A 17,451-nucleotide genomic window follows, 5' to 3' on the forward strand; every position below is an offset into this window, starting at 1 on the left:
CCATTAATCACTGAGTTTACACAATCTGTCAAAATAGCTCGGTAAGAAGTCGCCCTCTTCCTTCTCCTGCAGGCCTAGTTTTTACCCTGTGGGCAAAACCATGTTTAGGGACATGTTTGGGGACAGTGGGTGGACACCGTGAGAATCCAGTGAGCACCCTACATCTCAACCGCAATTTGACCATATATACCCAGGGGCTCCAACAGTCGTGGATTCACTTCTGAGTACACACTCAGAAGAACTGAAAGCGGGGACTGGTGCACCCGTGCTCATAGCGGCATGATGCACAATCGCCAAAAGGTGGAAGCAACCCAAGTGTCCCTGAACAGATGCATGGATAACAAGATTCACACACACACACACACACACACACACACACACACAGAGTCAATGGAATAGTATTCAGCCTTAAAAAGGAGGGAAATTCCGACACATACTACAACATGGATGAACCATGAGGGCATCATGCTAAGTGAAAGAAAGCAGAATGGTGGTTGGCAGAGGCTGCGGGGCGAAGGCAATAGAGAGTTTGTGTTTAATGGGTACAGAATTTCAGTCCTGCAAGATGAAAAGGGTCCTGGAGACAAAGGGTGGTGGTGGCCGCACAGCAATGTGGGTGAACTCAATGCCACAGAGCTGTACCCTTAAACATGGTTAAAATGATAAACTTCATGTTATGTGTATTTTACCACAATAAAAAAAAGTTTGTGTTCTCTGACCTCAAAAAGCCTGCTAGAAATCCTTCCAAGAACACGACTAGCCAGGATTACCCAGAGATCCATGTGCAAGGTTACACAGGACGTAAGTGGCCCAGGGACAAAGAGTGACACTTGGTGGTACCCCACACACTGGAGTGTCACACTGACATCAGCAGTGGTGTTTATGCAGCGCTATTTGCAGATGGGGAAATGCTTACACGGCCACATTGACTTTCAAGTGCAGGATACAAAATAATACATATGGTATGATCTCACAGAAAACACATGGCACACAAGCCAGCTAAAATAGCCTCTGGGGTGGTGATATCAGAAGGAAATTTTTCCTGCTTCCTTAGCATTTTTCTATCTTTTCCAAGTCTACAATGAGCACATAATACCTATTTTACAGAAAAATAGTCAAAAAGCAAGTTGGGGAGCAAAAACACATCCGTTACTGGGGAGCCTTCTGCTACTCCCTGAGCAATACAGATTACGAATTCCCCTCCCTCCCAGGTGCAGGACATGAGAAAAATGCATTCCTAACCGGCTCAGAGCCCCTCCTGCCTCCCTTAGCACCCAGCCCTGCCACGACATGTGTACACAGGCCCCCTTTCCCCACCCCCACCACTGGCCTCTGCAGGTCTCCCCAGAGGAGACAAACTGGAAACACACCTGTCCCCAGTCACTGAGAGAAACTCATCTATCACACGGGCCTCCCCTGGGTCACCCGGTGATCACACCGGCTCCCCCCAAGAATGGGGAAGTGGTTCTCCAGCAGGACCACGAGGCGCGCTTCAGACCCCTGGGGCCATGGAAACTCAGCAAGACCCAAGCGGCACTGGGCCCAGAGCCAGCAAGCAGGTAGGGACACCAGGGAAACAACACGCCACCATGGCGCCCACCCTGAGCTCAGGACCTACCTACGGAAGTGTGACATCCCAGGCTGCAGGTGAGGAATGACACAGACGTCACAGTGACATGGGGGACCTCCCAGGGACAAAGAGTGGCTTTGCCTCAGGTTTGTGGGATGCTAGAGCCTGGCCTGTTTCCCTGCCTCTCAGCCTGAAGGAACCTTTGATCTACCTCCCAAATGGCCAGTGGAGGGGGTTGCGCCCAGGGAAATCTCTGAGAAAGGTGACGGATTACAAAGTGGAGAAGAATGCCAGGCCCAGGCTGACGGAGCCCTTTGTTTGAAGCCAGCCCGGGGCGCTCCAGGGAGGAATGTGCACAGCCAGGGTCACAGACGCCCTGCTAATGGCCAAGCGTGGCCCCAGGGCCCACTCGCCACCCGCTGGCTCGGAAAGCCAGATGTGGGCCTGCACCGTTTATTGTGCAGCTCCAAGTAAGAGAAATGCTACACACTGCAGCTGTGATCCAGGGTAATGGGGAGAGCGCGCATTCCTGAATCCTCTGGTGAGAAATAACCGGCTCCGGCTCTGGGTCCCTGGAGCAGGGCCCGGGCTGTCCTATAAAAAGAAAAGCAACTGCAGACAGCACTGAACGGCCTTGGCCCAGCCACTTCCCAGAGCACTTTCTTTCTTTCGCTGCTGCAACTGGTGCATTCTGGCGAATTCAAAGCATCAGGGAATTGGTTTCTACTTTCCGTGAGCCACTGCATAGACTCTGCACACAAGAGGCGCCCGCCACACTCCACACTCCGTGGCTGCCAAGACACAATGGAAGGAGGCGACAACCTTTTGTCTACCTGGAAGTGTCCCGCAGCGCCAGGGGCGTGGCATGGCAGGCAGCAGGGCACCTGCGCTGACACCTCCCTGGCGCGGAGAGTTTGCTGCTTGGGCAGCTGAAAGAGGGATTCCTGAAGATGTCTTCTGATACCTTAAAAACACAAACGAAGCCAGGCCTGCAAAGGGCATATTAAGTGCTATTATCTCTCCCCAAAAGAGAAGAGGAAGAGGAAGGGCAGCAACTTACATGCGCCATAATTAGAGCTGAGGGAGGAAGGAAGAGGAGTAAAGGAAGGCATCCTCGGGCGAGGAAGCAGCTGGGCAGGCGCCGCGCAGCTCCCAGGCCGTGGCCTGCCCACTCCAGCAGGGGCTGCGCCAAGGGCAGGGGAGCCGCACTTACCCCTGGAGTTCTTGACGAGAACTCCAAGCATTGCTGTCAGACCTGGATTCAAATCCAGGACTTGCCATCTCCACGACAGGGACAAGTTACTTGGACAAGTTACTTAAGTTCAGCGCCCTCTTCCAGGAAAGCGATGATTGCAAGGTTCAGCGACAGATCAGGGACAGAAACATGCCTGAGCCAGCACGGGGACAGAGTAGCGAAGGGCAGGCGTTCTTAGCCATGCTATTAGGCTGGGAGCCGGCAGGCTGTTTGCAGAGGGCTCCCAGGGCTTCTTCGGGGTAGAGACAGGGACAGAGAGAGGTCTCACTCCCCGTGGGGTGGCTCTGAGGAGCACGATCAGGGAATGTCCACTGGAGGGAATTTTCTAGATCACTGACACAGAATCCTTCAGCATAATCTTTCATTCATTTTGCCCATTTGAGACAAAACATATTAATACTAGATTACTGTCTTCTTTTTTTAGAAAATCAGCATAATTCTTTTTAAGTGTCTAGAGATCGTTATGAGGATCATCAGGAATGGTCCCCGTCCTTGCGCAGTGGGGCACTCTGAGGGCTGCTCACTCCTGCAGTGCTGCTCCACCCTCACTGGCCTCCTCCCTCCTGCCAGGCAGAGGCAGACCCCAGCAGGAGAGTGGGGCACCAAGTGAGGAACCCTAGGCAGCGCTGTGCCAGGGCCAGGTGCACAGTGGGGGCCTGGGGGTCCCCGGGGAGCTCACAGTAGGTCAGGAGATGTCCTTCAAGGAGGCCCTACCACTTGGACATTGGAGATACCTCAAGGGACCCCAAGCTGAGCACTGTGTCCCACACTGCAGTGGTGGGACTACACAAAACTCATTCCTGATTCACGGAGTGCAAACAGAAAGTTCAAGAAACTCGCAGATTCTAGTTTTCTGCTTTTACAAGAAATGGACAAAGAACCAACCATACAGTGGGACATATGCCTGTATGAGGACTCGACATACTTCAAGATTCAAAATGCTGTCTGAATCTAAGAGGAGTTCACACACGCCCAGCAGCAGTGGGCAGAAGCGATTTTTATTACTGCAGTGTTTGGAAGCATTGAGGCAGCATGGAAACAACACACCCCTTGTGAGCAACAGTCAGCCGTTTTGATGCCAGTTCCACATGGAGATCCTGCTAAGAGACCACGTAACACCTCCCTCTCTGCTTCACCAAGAGGGATAAAACAAATAACTGTGCTCTGTGTTTCGGTTGTTTTTAACACTTCTGCTAACTGTGAGGAACAAAGAGTACGTCTAAGTTAACCAAACACCTACTTAATTAACCGACTAACCAGAACCCCTCATTCTAGCTCAGCAGGGACAGCTGCACAGGACTCTGGGTAGCTGGGGCTGCTCTAGGTCACCCCAGTCACTGCTCGTAGGGGCTAACTGATGACTCCCATGCTTACCGGGATCCTACAGGAAGGGGGTCCTACAGGAAGGGGGCCTGGGTCCATGCACCTCCTGGAGAGCATCAGCCCAGACCCACCCACCCCACTGCAGCCCCCACTGCATGGAGCAGGCCCACAAGACCCACCCACAAAACAGAAGCCCCCTCCCTGAAAGATACTTGGGAGGCGCCGTAAGGAAGCCTCAAAGCCTCAGTTCTAAGAGTGCACTCAGTCAGCAAATGTCTCTGGCCTCCGTAGGTGGCAGGATCTAAACAAAGCTTTCTGCCGTCAGAAAAACAGAAAGTTCTCTTGTGGGGACGCCCGGCACCTCTCCCACTCAAGTTCATACACAGGGTCACGGGGAGGGAACAACACGAGGCTTCCCCTGGACATGGTGGTTTGGAACAGGCTGATCCGCAGGAAGGAACACGGCACATAGAGCCAGACGACGGGGCCCATTCAGACCCCTAACAGTTCCTGGACTTCAGAAATGTTCTTGGCATTTTGCTCATCTGTAAAATGGGTTCTCCTGTGCAGAGCCGGGGACAGACACAAGCCGCGCCTGCCAGAGCAGCCTCTTCCACTCACTGTCCTTGCCTCGCTGCCTCCTCCTCAGGTCGGGGCTGTCCCCATCAGCAACACCTCCAGCAGCCCAGGAACATACCTTCACCTTGTGCCCTTTAGCTCCAAGGTCACATTTGAGGGTAGCACAATTTCAAGACATTAGGTGCTAAAGCGACACTTTGTAAAAGCCAATCAATTTGCTCTCAGGAATAGGCAATTCCCTGAGGGTACTGCTTTTTCTATCTTCTTGGTGGTTTTTAAAGAAATAACTCAACTGAGCTGCTGATAGCTTTGGCAGCCTCAGCTGAGGAACTGCTGTCTGGACATGCATTAGACTCCAATCAACAGCCGGGCCTGCTCCGGAGCAGCAAGCAGAACAGGGCTCTGCAACCCCACCGTCCTGTCCCGGAATCCTGGGCTGCACCACCACTGTGTTTCATCATCTTGGGCAAGTTACTTAGCCTTTCTTTGCCTTAGTTTGCTCACCTATGAAATGGGGTAATGATCCCAACTCCCTCCAAGGGTTGTTATTTGGGCAAAATGAAGTTAATGCATGCAAAGCATTCAGCACAAGCAAACACTCAATCAGCACGCCTTATAGCCCTGTTACTTTGTCTTTGAGGTCACTATTATTAATACTTTGTCAGAGGTCGGGAGTCAGGCTGGCCTTCTGCCAGCTCCCCCAGTCAGCTCTGGTGCACAGAGACCTCCAGCCACGCTGCCCATGGCCCTGTGCACCTAGCTCTCTGGTAGTGGCCTTGCCGTCCCACCCCCCAGCAGCAGTGGCTCCCCACCCCCTCCCTGGCCCTCAAGGCCTCAGCACAGAAGAGCTTTTCTTAATACTTGTTGATTGATTTGCAAATATAACCCGGCAGGCCCCAAAGAGGGAAGAACCAAAATCACAAGGACAAGCAAATCCCATTCAAAAGGGAAAGAGCTAAAGCACTTTAGAAAAATGCATATGAACAGACCACCAGCCTCAAGAAAATATTCCAAAATGTCAAAGAGTTAGCTGAGACGGCAATGTCAATACAATGATAATTTTCGCAGTCATACTTTTCAGTACATTGTAAGCGTTCTCATGCAGCAAGTAGCGAAACAAACTGGGGAAAAACCATCTCAGAGGATCAAAGCTGTGAATGGCCCCAGGGGAGCCCCGGGCTTCCCAGTGGGTTATGACCACCCTCAACCCTGCTCTCTGCTGACCCCACGGCCTGGATGGTGGTTTTTGTTTTTCAACCACGTAGGAGAGTCCAGGTCACCCTCTGGCACAGTCTGAAGAATGCCAGTGGAGCTCCCGAGCCTCTTCCCGCCACACAGTCTCTCAAATCACCCCAAGCAAAGGTTCTGGGCTCACTTGTCAGGCCTCGGGCCGCACCAGCAAGGGACCCCTGGGGCGCCAGGGACCCTCCCTCCTCTTGCTTGTCAACGACAGCGGCATGCCAGAAGGCACGTGCCACAGGTGGCTCCCAGCCTGGACACCCCAGTTCCTCCCCCATCAAAAAAAAGGAAAGAGTCGCAAATGGAGCCCCCTGCCTCCTACCCACCAAAGGAAAAGGGAACGGGACTGACGCACCAGGAAGTTTGCCGGGAAAGCGGGAGAGGGTCTTGAGCGTGCTCACTGCTGCCGCCAGCTAGGCTTTCCGCCCTGGACTCCCGGACCGCGTCCGAGGGAGCGAAGTCCGCCCAGCCCCGACTAAGATCGCAACAGCGCGGCTCCGGCCCCTGCCCACCGTCCAGGGCGCCCGGGCGCCGCGCCCCAGCTCCTTCTCCAGCCTGGGCTTGGCCAGTCAGCGTCCCGGTCCCCAGATTCCGGCCGAGCGAGCCCGTGCCCCAGCCCCTGTCCCGGGATTCCAGCCAAGTCCCGATAGTCTGCGCGCCCCAAACTCCGTGCCCGCGCACCCTCAGCCCTGGTCCCCGTGCGCCCCAGCCACAGTCCCCCATGGCCCTGTCCCCGCGCCCCGAGCTCCCGCCCCCGCGCGCCCTCAACCCGCTTTCTGCGCCCCAGCTCCAGATCCCTTCACGCCCGGAGTCTCGTCCCCGGGCCCAGGGCAAAGACGCCCGCGCCGGGCCCGAAACAAAGAAGACGGCGGCGCGTGGCCGCGTCCCTCGCTTCCCCGGCCCCGTACCTGGGGGAGCCCGCGGCGCGGTCCGGCAGGGCGATGGCCGCAGCGAGGCTGGGCGCAAGCAGCGCGCGGGCGGGACCGTCCTCCTGGCTGGCGGCCGGCGCCCGCGGCAGGGCCCCCTCGAGGCGGTGCCGGCAATCGCCACGGCCCGCGCCCGCGCTCGGGGCCCGGCCGGTCACCTGGCCTCCTCACCCAGACTGTGGGGCGCGCTTCCAGGTGCAGGTCGCCGGGACACCCTGCCCTGCTGAGATGCACCCCTGGGGCCCCTCTTCGCTGGCTGCGACGGGGACCAGGAATTAGACCCATTGAGCAGCCCAGGTTCCAGTGTTCTGGAGATTCGCAGGTTTCGGGGCAGCGGAGAGTACCTGGGGAGACAGGTTCGAGTCCTGATTCCTGCACAACCAGTTCATTCTTTCCTTCAGCGCCTATAGTTAAAGGGTGTTCTCCGGGGGCAAGACCTACCCGTCTGCCTGTAGCCTACAGTCTGTGGGGGTCGTGCATAAGAAAAGCAGCACAGCCATGGCAAGAAAGCCCAAGATACCTTGGAAGCCGTTGGCAGGTCCAGCTAATGGGGGAGGGGGTCAGAGAAGACTTTAGAAGTCACATGACTTCTTAAAATAAGCCTGGACAAATGAGCAGAATTTAGGCAGGCCAGGGGCACACAAGAGAGAAGATCCTGGGCAGAGAGATTCTAAGAGGAGGACAGGCCTAGAGATTGTCCATCCCTGAAATTCAGATGGCCGTGCACTCAGGCCCTTAGCCTCAGTTTCCCCTTTTGTGAAATCTGGGGAATGGACAACATGCTCTTGCAGGTCTCTCTGTAAAACACACACAGTTCTGCAGAAATTGGAAGTGCTGTTCCTCCTGGGAGGTTACAGAAGAAGTTTCATCCGCGGACATTTCCCCGCCACACCCCTCAGCGTCCCGCAGAAGAGGAACACAGATTTCTTCTGCAATGTGGAGCAGATGGTCTTAGAATCCCATCTGGAGCAGGGCTGAGGGCAAGTCTTGGAGCGCAGTTACCAACAACCGTTCTGGATTCAGGAACATAATGCCCTGACCCACCCCCAGCCCTCGGGACCTGCCCCGCCCCTCCTGCCCCTGCAGGAAAGCTGGGGAAGCAGGGAAAATCCACCTTTTCCGAATAGTAGAGAAAGGGAGCAAGAAAAATCATCCCTGAAAAGACTTTTAAAAGCAGCCAGCAGAAACTGAGGCTCTGGATCCAGAGTCAACTGGCCTAGGGAGGGGACACACAGCCAACACTGCACCTCATCACTGGGAACACAGAGCATGAACCACGCTCTGACTCGCTCCCACCGTGCTAGGAGGGACAAGAGCTGCTTTGGGGGACGTGGGACAGCCCCTGCAATGCTCTGGAGGGTAGCATTGCTTCTCACTGAAGACAGAGCTCATCCCCATTCCTTCCCTGAGGCGAAGTCTTCCTGAGCACCAAGCCCCCGGCGCTGGGAGATGAGGCAGACATTGTTCCTGCCCTCTAGGAGACACCAGCTGAAGAGAAGAGGGGAAGAAAGAAGCCATAGGGGAGGGAGGGGAGGAGGTCACAGCCAGCCAACCTAGAGATGGGGGTGAGGCCAGTCCTTCGTACTAATAAGGAAACAGGCTCCAAAACCCTGAGTAACTTACCGGTGATCTGCCAGCTGGTTGGGCAGAGCATGCTAAGGACCCAGGACCATCGGGCCTCCAAGCTACTCTAACTTCTTCCCAGCTGCCTGCTCACCCCGTCTACTCAGTCGGTCGCACCAAATCTTGCTCATACATCCCTTCCACTAGGCTATGGTGACCTTCAGACCTGGAGCCAATCACATGCCATCCAGCTTGCATCAGAGCAAGCGTCACAATGCCAAAATCCATGTTGCCTGAATGACTGAATGAATCTGAACTTCACGAGGTGTTAGGATACCTGTTTGCAGGAGCTAATACTGTTAAGTGTGCCCAAGAGCTCGCAGTGAGGACGACTCTGCGGGGCTGGGCTTCTCTGTCCCTCTGTGGGGTCGCCTCTCCTAAAGTCTCACCACACTGCTACCCCCACCCAAGCCAGATGGCCCCACCACCCCCGTTGCCCTCCCTGGACACAGCCACACCCTTGTTTCTGGAACAATTATGACTTGGGTGCCCTTTCGAGCAGTGTCTGTCCTTAAACTCCCTGGCAGAGTCCCAAGAAAGGAGAAGAAAAACTGGACTCCGGTATTCCCGTGCGCCCTGCGTCAGCGTGTGTGGCTGGCCCGCAGTTCGCCACGCCTTGTCCAGAGGCACATGCAGGGCAGCCTCTGGACACCCAGCTTGGACCTGGAGCCCTCCCAAAGCTCTGCATCAGGGCGCCTTCCTGGGCCCTGGGCCTCCCCACTTCACAGGCCTTGAGTTTCCAAGAAATTAAACAAAAATAGGGCATGAGTATCTGAAAAATGGAACGTGCATTTTTTTCCATCCCTAGCCATCCAGAAATATCTCAGATTTGAAAACAAAAGTCTCAAGCCAATTTAGCTGAAGAAAACGTAGCCATGTGCCAAGAGTGGCCTCTCCCTCCCAATGCTCCAAGCGGGGGAGGGGGCTAGTCAGGGCAGGAACCACCCTGAGCCTTTCTCCTCAGATCCATTCTTGCTCCTGCCCCACAGAAGTTCTAGAAGATTTTCTGGAAGCTTGTCATTGCCGTGAACATTGTTTTCACCAGGGCCAAACTGTGATACTTTTGTTTCCCTAGATCAAGGGAAGTACATGAGCAATGACTTGGATATTTTTCTTATTTCTTATTTTCTTTCACTGAAAACTAGTATTTTCCAGAGACCCACTGAAAGAGGTAGCGTGAAACATTACCCCGGATGGAGTGACGTAGCTCTGCAACGCTGCAGGAGAACTGCAGAGCTGGAGCGTGAGCACCGCCTGTGTTTTGCCTTCAGAGGCCGAGTCCCTTTGAGACTCTTTCTGGAACACCTCAGCCTTTCCTCTCTTCCTCCGCTCCCCAAACACGCACATTCTTGCCTGCAACTCAGTGATGCGGGCCTCACACACTTGCCAGGCGTGGCTAGGGGTGCCTCGCATTTTCTGTGTCCCAGAACCTTTTGTGAACCTGTGTAACCTTGGTGTCCGTGATGGTTACTGTTATGTGTCAACTTGACTGAGCTAAGGGGTACCCAGGCAGCTGGTAAAACATTATTTCTGGGTGTGTCTGTGAGGGTGTTCCGGAATAGGTTAGCGTTTGAACCAGTAGACTGAGTAGAGTAGACCCACCCTCGCCAGTGGGGGAAGGCACCACCCAATTCTTTGAGGGCCCAAACAGAACAAAAAGGCAGAGGAAGGGCAAATTCTCTCTTTTTCTTCTTGAGCTTGGACGTGTGTTTTCTCCTGCACTGAGACATTGGTGCTCCTGGTCTTCAGGCCTTTGGACTCAGACTGGTAGTTATTATACACAGCAGCCTTCCTGGGTCTCCAGCTGGCAGAAGGCAGACGCAGGGCTTCCCGGCCTCCATAATCATGTAAGCCATTTCCTATAATAAATCTTCTCTTCTGTGTATTTACATATGTCCTATTGGTTCTGGTTCTCTGCAGAACCCTGGCTAATACAGTGTCCTGTTCCCCAAAAATGCACTGGCATGCCAGCTTCCGCCAACACGGGCCCTGGGAGCCCACTGCATGGACACAGATTCACCTCTCTGAGCGCAGGTGGGCTCACTGGAAGTGGGCCCTGAGACAGGAGAAGCGCCCTCGTGAGTGCTGTGTTCACCCAGCAAACGTTTACGAGCCCTCTCTCAGCCTGTACCCACCCCGAGGCATCCTGCTTCTGGGGTCTCTGCAGTGAGAAACCAGAGCCTGAGTGAGGTCACAGTCCGTTGTGCTGGGTGGATCTGAGGCCCCAGAACCTTCCAGCTAGAAGAGCCTTCAGCCTCTCCCCTCCATGCCAGGCTGTCCCTGTCACTCCCCCTGATGCATGCCTGAGTGCTTCCAAGGCTGGCCTGGCTTTGTAAAATCAGCCCATTCTGCTGAGGAACAGCTCTGCCTGGCAGGAAGGCCTTTCTCAGAGAGCCATGATACTACCGTGAGGCCAGGACATGTCACCCGAGGGCTGTGAGGGCACAGGAGTATGGGGAAGGCTCCTGGAGGAGCTGTGCACAAGGGGCACCTGCAGGGCAGAGGTTCCTGGGGCACCGTGGCTGCAGCAGGGCGACTGCAGGCGCTACGTGGGAAGCCCCCTGAGAGCACAGTGTGGGCGAGAGGGGCAGGGCCTGAGCCTGTGCCAGGAGTGCAAGGAGGGGGCTGGAGGGGTGGAGACAGGAGGTGACAGCACCCAGGAGAGACTTCGGGGAACCTGGGCTGGAGAAACAGGGAATGCCCAGGCCTCCTGAATTCAGGTAGGTTTTGAGTAAAAATCCTGTAGCCTCACCACAAACACCTCTGCAGGCTTCAGTTTTCTAATCTGTAAAATGAGGCTGTTAAAACTAAAGCCACACAGTCTTTATGAGGACTGGAGAGGTTGCCCTCCTGAAGCCCTTAGCGTAGTGCCTGAGGTGTAGGGAGAGCTGAGCCGATCCCAACCACACAGCGTTTGGAGGTGGAACTGAGAGCGGCCAGCCTCACCAGCCAGCCTCCAGTGAGGCCCTGGTCTGGGAACAACCGCTGGACCCGGGGGCTGGTGCCTTGGGGGAACGCACAGGAATATAGACCAAAGCAGCCGGGACTGGCTTGGAGCTGTGTGGTTTTGGTTTGATCTTTGCATTTAAATAATTATGAGTTAGAGAAGGGAACATCTTCACAGATGTTGCATGTCTGTCCACCAAGACCCTAAAGCACTTTGTGGCTACATGACAGCTGGGCCCGTGTAAGAGCTGGCCCTGCGGGGTCCCTCTGCCGCTGTGCCAGGAAGGGCCTCTTCTCCCCTTATGCCACGTTTGGGCTCGGAGCCTGCCTGGCCGCTCCCCACTTCTCACTGGTGTGTCCTCTCCTCCTGGCCTACGCTGTCCCCAACTCAGAGCCCAGCACATTTTGGGAGTGATTTTCATCCCCATAACACTCCTTCCCACCTCTCATGCTGTATGTCCTTTGCACAACAAAACATGGTTTCTAACAGTTAGACTATAGTTGGATACCTTTCAGGGAAATGATGCCATCTTCTGCCGAGAAATGAATCCCAGGACTGGGGAGTCCAGCAACTGCCCACCCCCCTGGGACCAAGTGCCCGGGATGCCCACCCACCCAGAGCTTTTGGGGGACTCAGGTCCTATTCTAATATTGATGCAGGCAACATGATAATTTATTTTAAACTTCTCTCAATTCTGCATCTGTGTAAGTTTTCCTCATATACACTGAGAGCTAAAAAACTCCTTGAATTAAGTAAATACTATCATCTAGACTTATCCAGATTTTATTCCCTAAGTACCATCAAAAGAAATTAGCAAGACCAACTTCAGGTTTTTCAGGGTGGGATTCCAGAACCTTCGCTGCTGTGGCCAGACTTGGAGAAGAAGGCTCTGTGGCAATGTTCTTAGGTTAGCATCCCACTCACTCCCAAACTTCAGCCGGGGACCCCGCTGGCACAGCCTGGGTGGCAGCAGTGAGCACCTAGGAGCCTGAGAGCAGAGATGAGACCAGAGTGGGCGCTGCCATGGGGCACCTACGTGAGCTGGCGCTCTCTCTCTCTCCTCCTTCCTCCTCTCTCTCCCTCTTTCTCTCTCCTTCTCTCTCTCTCTGTCCCTTTCTCATTTTGTCTCTCCCTCTCCCCCGCTCTCTCCTCTCTTTTCCTTTCTCTTAGGACACTTACCCAAAGAGCTATACGACTTAGATAAAAACTGGATGACAATTATAGGAATTACTTCTCAGAGGACACATTGTGTGTCATCTTTATTTGAGGTCTTAAGGGACAGCAGCCTTGCCTGGTCTCCCCCTGGCTCTTGGCGGACAGATCTGAGTTCAAGCCCCAGCTCAGCCAGTCTCTGGCAGTGAGCAGGACCCTCCCTTTCCCCCTGAGCCAGTGGCCTCAATTATGATATTGAGGAAAAAAGTGCCTGGCCCTCGCTCGTCATGAAGGTTATGATGAATAAGAGATAACATGGGCAAACCAATCTATGAAACACAGATAAATATGCTGTGACAATATAATCATCTGACTGGGGTCTTGCACATGAACAATGACAATAAATATTTGAGTAGGGCTTTCTTTATTTACAGTGTTAGTACATACAGTATTTTACTTAAGATCCCAAATCCTCCTTTGTAACCCTGTCAAGGATTCGTCCCATGACCCCATCTGCAGGCACAAGCCAGGGTGCTTCGCTGTGCTCTGCTGAGAGCACTCCCACCACAGGCCCCTCTGATCCTGCCTTACCCTGGGCCTCTGCCCGGCTGGCCTTATGGGCCAGCAAATTCCTATTCTGTCTTCAGAGGGACAGTCTTAAATTTTGGAATGTTTTGGGGAAGATAAAAGAAAGGAGGAAGAGAGAGAATTAAATGACTAAATAATCGTCCTCAGAGGTGCGTTATAGAGATGAATATATTCTCCTTAGCAGAGATCTCTTTAAACAGGGAAGCAATGCAGATGTGTTTTGCTTTCAGGCTCCCAGAATACACAATTGCAGATTTACACACACACACACACAATGTTCCAGGAATTATTTATAAAATGGTACCAGTTTACAAAGTGTTAGTCAATGTAAGATTACGTCTAAATATATATTCCTTTGAAAATATAGTACGTGATTTGTGTATAAAAAATGCACACGCAACATCTCAGGAATGCATCTGGGGACCTGGCTCATAGACTGCCCGTGGACATTTCCCTGACCCCAGGCATTGCGCCTCCGGTGGCTTTGGCCTCTGAGACTTGAGGCCCTCCCTGTGGTGGCCGATGGGCACACCTATGTCTACAGTAAAGGCAGCTCAGCCTTCCGGTGCTCAGGTGTCTCTCTGCAGAGCTGTGGGCACCTGCATCCCCTCCTGGCCCTGGGCATGTCAATCAGCTCTGGCCCCAGGTCTGTTTCCTCCACCTGACTGTGAGCTCCCCGGGTGCACAGCCAGGGGCCTGGCTGCCTGCCTGTATTTGAAATGCTACAGTGGCCGTTTACTCACTGCGTGGCTTTGGCAAGTTCATTAACTTCTCTGTGTCTCAGCTTCTTCTGTAAAAAATGGAGATGACAACAGAATCGATTCTATCGGGCTGTTGGGAACACTAAATAAGTCCATCAATACGTGTTAGAGAGAGCCATGTCCAGCACTTGGTGCAGATGCTAGCCATTGTGACTCTGTCTCACCCTCAGAGCTCCCCTGGGACAAGCCCAGACCCCGAACATGGGGACCCTCATTTAAGGTTGTCAAGGGAGCAGAGCAGCAAGCAATCTCCTAGTACAAGAAGTTGGCTTCACTTCACACTAATTGAAGCTGCTCCTCCCCAAGCCAAAAAAATCTGCCTCAGGTGTGGATTCCAAACCTGGCTCCTCGTCAAAATCACTTTGGGGGAGGGGGCGGTTAAACATTCAGATTCCTGAGCCCACATCCTCTAAATTCCAGGGCTGGGTCCAGGAATGTGCTCAAAAAAAAAAAAAAAGCCTCCATGTTTTTGTAATTACTGCATAGGAAAGGAACATGTGTATGTTTAAGAGGAGGGCTTTGTTATTCTGAAGCTTCACTAACCCGCCTCCACTGTCTTTCATTCGGGAAAAAAATCTGCAAATTCTAAACTAGTTGGAGAATGTAGCTGGACATATTCCAGCAGTTCAAAAGAGAGAATTCAGATCTGCCAAATCCCTTAGCTGTGCTGGGTGCTCCGAGATCACGGTGCTGGCTGCACTCACTGCAAGACTCATGCACCTGGACCTCAGGACAGATTTGGGATCGAACTTCCAGCAACTCAATAGATTTTTACAATCCGAGAGGCGATCAAAAGCATTAAACCAGAGACAATGTGTTAGTTTTCAAAGAAGAGATTTTGAAGGAGCTCCGCTGAAAGTCCACATTCTCCACAAAGGGCAGAAGAGTCTCCCCCAGGCATGGCCCAGGCTGAGTCCCTCTGGAAATGCTGCTGTTGCCTGTCTCCCTCAGACACCCACCACTCACATTGCCCCCTAGGACCGGCCTCAGGCGCCCTCGGAGCCCTCTGGTCAGAATAAGCAAAGTCATTTCGGAGGCTCTGAGGCTGCCAAACAGCACCCTGAGAAGCCCCAGGCTCCCTCCAGGGCAGACTCAGATTATTTTGTGAATTATATTTTTACTATCATGATAAAAAATAGCATCACCCTCCCACGTGTCCATTGCCAACTTTTACACTCTGCAGACCCCAAACGAAAGCCCCTCTTGCTGTCTCTCTGCGTGTCTTTGAACTCCCTGGAAGCAAGTCGCTGATGAGGAGGCCGAACGCGATCCTGGCCTATTTGACGCTGGTGCACTGCTGCTGTCGGGGTGGGGCTCTTCTCACAGCATTCATTTTATTTCTCAATAAGCAAATAAACACCCAGCTACGTCACTGCTTTCCTTCCGCTTTCAAATTCTTCAGAGTCCAGCGTGAAGAAACATCGCAGTACCCCCACCTCTGACCCACCTCCCCGTCCCCTGTCCAAAGCCCCAGTCAAGAAGAGCAGTAATAATTTCCCGGAACCAGGCACCTACCAAATGCCCATCAGCACTTACAAAAGAGTAAGCTTGCCCTTGGCTCCCCGGAGCAAGTAAGGCAACGGCCAAGGAATCCAAACATAGGGGGTCACCCACGGCCACGCACCCCTGCAGTGCCAAAGCTCTCTGTGGACCTCTGGCTGATGCTGCGGGACTCTCACAAGTCAAATGTTTTTTAAAAGAAATTCAGCCATTGGATAGCATTGATGATGAAAATAAAACTTTATTCCTAAGTTTGCAAGCTTCAGGATTCATTTTGAGTGGAGAATCCACGTTCTGCAAAGGGAAGCCACCGAAAGTAAAAACAACTAACTCCGAACCTGCTGCAGTTTACCTGGGTGAAGACTTTCTTAATCGCACCTACCAGAACAAAAAGGAGGAATGAATTAGTGGCCAAGCTGCCTGCAGCCTTCATCTCCCCGGGTTGCCTACATCTGTGTTTGGCCAAACACCCTCACCCCTCTTCATGGGGTCAGCCCGAGAAGAATTTGTTTTTTTTTTGAGACAGAGTCTCACTCTGTTGCCCAGGCTAGAGTGCTGTGGAGTCATCATAGCTCACTGCAAGCTCCAACTCCCGGGCTCAAACAATCCTCCCTCCTGGGCCTCCCAGAGTACTGGGATTACAGGTGTGAGTTACTGCGCCTGGCCTAGAAGAAATGTTTTGAATTGAACATATATGTTTATATACATAAATGACAGATTTGTCTTTCTAATACTGGAGTTCTTGTATGTATTAATTTCATTGATTAAAAGGTTCTGTTTTTTAAAATGTCTAGAAACCACGAATCTATGGCTCTATTGGCGTGATCCACAGGTGAGAAAACTGGGGCCTCAGGACAGCGTGCCAAGCCAAGATGGGCTCTGGGTTCCTTCTCCAGGGCAGAGTAAGCTCCTCCCTCCACCACCAGCCTCTTTCCTGACTCAGTTTCTGATCATTCACCCAGGGCAAGGCCTGGGCGTTTATTGCTGATACCACTGGTCACTGTTGACAGTGATTAAAGCCACACTTCTGAGTGTCACACTCTGAGGGATTCAATGATAACTCCTGCAGACCTTCTGCAAGGGGACACTGCTTCTGTGCCCCCTTGGTCACAACCTAAAAGTGTTGAGTGAAAGAAAAAAGTGGAAGTGGTTGTAATACAACAGGGCCTTTCCCCTTGAATGGGTCTTGATTCTAACTTCCACCCTCAAGGGGAAGGGCAAGAGGTGAAGAAAACTTCTCTTTAATTTCATTTCAGTTTAACAAATTGTTTATTGAGCACTAAAGTCAGTGCTTCCCCTGTTGCCCAATTGCAGAGAGCAGGATTAACATGGAATGGCGTGTGCATGCTGCCTGCCCCTGGGACGGGAGCAGAGGGTGGCGCGGCCCTGCACGTGAGCATGCGGGTTGGGTGAATCAAGATGACTCTCATCCATGTCTGCGGGAGACCATCCACACAGGGGAGGAGATGGCCCAGGAGGGAAAAGGTGTACTTTGACATGGAGGTAAAATCCAGGTGCAGTGTGGCCCAGAGAAGGGAGTGACCAATACTAGGATGGGTTTAGAGATATCCCCATGGAGATGGTGATGTCTGAGCTGCCTTTGGAGACCTCTGCCCAAATTACCAGCTGGTTCAAAACACCATGAAGCTCCCTACCATCAAGGGATCCTCTGGGGACAGCCCAGACCTGACCGAGGACAGATCCTGCACAGCACAAACCTTCTAGGAGCTGCCAGCCCCACCGCTATGGTCCTGAAGTCTGCGTTCTTACACCCGCCCAGGAGAGACATCAGAGTGGGGTATGGACTCCATGAGCTGTGGAAGAAGCCACCTGGGAGGACGTGAGCTGGGAACTGGGCAGGCCTGGGCAGAGTAAGGGGGAGTAGGTCCTGGGGTTGACGGAGCCTCATCACGTCGTGGTGCAGGGGGAAGGTAAAGGTGGGTGTCCTGTTGTTGCTGCCTGTTCCAGAAACAAGGCAGGAGTGAGAC

The 17,451-nt window shown here is 53.1% G+C and overlaps 1 protein-coding gene across 1 annotated transcript in view; it reads right to left on the reverse strand.

Moving 5' to 3' along the window:
• The window catches only part of TNS3 (tensin 3), a 260,707-nt gene extending 253,743 nt beyond the window's left edge, over positions 1 to 6,964 (reverse strand). Inside the window, 1 exon segment of the mRNA XM_045565361.1 lies at positions 6,875 to 6,964. The gene's annotated coding sequence lies outside the window, so the exon portion shown is untranslated.
• Between the last annotated feature and the right edge of the window lie 10,487 nt (positions 6,965 to 17,451).

The sequence above is a fragment of the Lemur catta genome, chromosome 11 (assembly GCF_020740605.2).
Source record: "Lemur catta isolate mLemCat1 chromosome 11, mLemCat1.pri, whole genome shotgun sequence".
NCBI classification, from domain to species: domain Eukaryota; kingdom Metazoa; phylum Chordata; class Mammalia; order Primates; family Lemuridae; genus Lemur; species Lemur catta.